Consider the following 2,313-nt stretch of genomic DNA (forward strand, 5'->3'; position numbering starts at 1 on the left):
AAATTGATCAAAAATGCCATCAAGATGTATTGTTAATTACTGGTGATTAGAATGCAAAGGTTGGAAAGAAAGAGGAAGGATCAGTACTTGGAAATTTTGACTTTGGTGATAGAAATGATACTGGAGATACCACAATAGAAGTTTGAAAGACCAAAGACTTGTTCATTACAAGTATCTTTTTTAAAACAACTTAAAAGATGAAAATACAAATGGATCTCTTCACATAACACACACAGAAATAAATTGATTACATCTGTGGAAAGATACAGTGGAAAAGCTCCATATATCATCAGCCAAAACAAGGCCAGGGACAGATTGTGGAACAGACCATCAATTGCTCATACACAAGTTTAAGCTGCAGCTCAAAAAAATTTTGCAATTCCACAAAAGCCAAAATATGACCTCAACCATATCCCGACTGAATTTAGAGATCACCTCAAGACTATATTTGATGCATTAACCAAAGATGAGAAAAGTTATGAAATGACATCAAGAACATCACAGAAATAAAATAAAAGACCATTAAGAAGACAAGAAAGAAGGAAAAAACAAACAAACAAAATGGATGTCAGAAGAGACTCTGAAACTCACTCTGCAGTAAAGAGATGCTAAAGCGAAAGAAATGAATGAGGAAGTATAAGAGCTGAACAGAAAATTTCAGGGGGCAGCTTGAGAAGACAAAGTCAAGTATAATGAAGTATGCAAAGAAATTGTGTTAGAAAACCAAAAAGGAAGAACATTCAACATTTCTCAAGCTGAAGGAACTGAAGATTCTATGTGCAAAATAAATTAAATTGTACATAAAAAAAAAAAAAGATGCAGAAAGCACCAAAAGAAGATGGAAGGAATATACAGAGTCACTGTACCAAAAAGAAATGGTCAAAGTTCAACAATTTCAAGAGGTAGCATATTATCAAGAGCCAATGGTACAGAAGGAAGTCCAAGCTGCATTGAAGGCATTGACAAAGAACAAAGCTCAGAGAACTGATGGAATACAAATTGAGATTTTTCAACTGATGCAGCACTGGAGGTGCTCACACATCTATCCAAAAGAAATTTGTAAGACAGCTACCTGGCCAAATGATTGAAAGAGATCTATATTTGTTTCCATTCCAAAGAGAGGTGACCCAATGAATGATATCATTAATATTGCATGCAAGTAAAATTTTGCTTAAGATAAGTCAAAAACGGCTGTAACAGTACATTGACAAGGTACTATTACCTTGTTAGAGGTACATTCTGGATTCAGATGAGGATGTAGAATGAGCAATATCATTGTTGACATCAGATGGATCTTGGCTGAAAGCAGAGAATAACAAAAATATGTTTACCTGTGCTTTACTGACTACAAAAATGCCTTCACTTGTGTGGATCTTGGCAAACTATGGACAGTATTTCAGAGAATGAGTATTCCGGAACAATTAATTGTGTTTGTGAAGAAACTATTCATAGACCAACAGGCAATTGTTCAAACAGAACAAGAGAATAATGAATGGTTTAAAATTAGGAAAGGTGTGCGTCAGAATTGTACTCTTTCACCATATTTATTCAATCCATATGCTGAGTACATACTTTGAGAAGCTGGATTATATGAAGAAGAATGTGGCATCAGGATTGGAGGAAGACTCATTAACAACCTATGATATGCAGATGATACAACCTTGATTTCTGAAAGGGAATAGGGCTTAAAATGCTGATGAAGATCAAAGACCACAGCCTTTGGTATGGGTTGCACCTCAATGCAAAGAAAACAAAAATCCTCACTCTACTAGTGTGGCACTATGGGTTAATGTGCCAGACTGCAAAGCCATTTGAACTGCAAGGTCGATGGTTCAAGCTCACCAGCTGCTCCTCGGAAACCCTATATAGGGTCGCTATGGGTTGGAACCGCTCGATGGCAATTAACAACAACAACAAAGGCCAATAAATAACATCAAGATAAATAGAGAAAAAAAATGAAGTTGTCAGAGACTTAAATTTGCTTGAATCAATCATCAACACTTATGAAAGCAGCAGTTAAGAAATCAAATGAGCTCTCTTCTTCCTCTTCCTCTCCTCCCGTCTGTCTCCTGCCTTCTCTCTCCTGCAGAGGTTATCTTCCTCACCCTGAATGAAGGTCTCTAGATGGGCCATCTGGTGTGAGTTGTGGTTGATGAGTGGCGCCGGGTCCTTTCATTGGTGTCATAAGTGGGATGGTTGAGGCTCCCGATTTAACATCAGAAGGCCCAGGACCCTAATTCTCCCCGCGCCCTAACCCGCTCATTTCAATGCACCCTCCCAGCGCCTGCGATCATCTTCCCTGACGCCTTCTCA

The sequence above is a fragment of the Chrysochloris asiatica genome, unplaced genomic scaffold (genome assembly GCF_000296735.1).
Source record: "Chrysochloris asiatica unplaced genomic scaffold, ChrAsi1.0 scaffold00155, whole genome shotgun sequence".
In the NCBI taxonomy this organism is placed as follows: Eukaryota; Metazoa; Chordata; class Mammalia; order Afrosoricida; family Chrysochloridae; genus Chrysochloris; species Chrysochloris asiatica.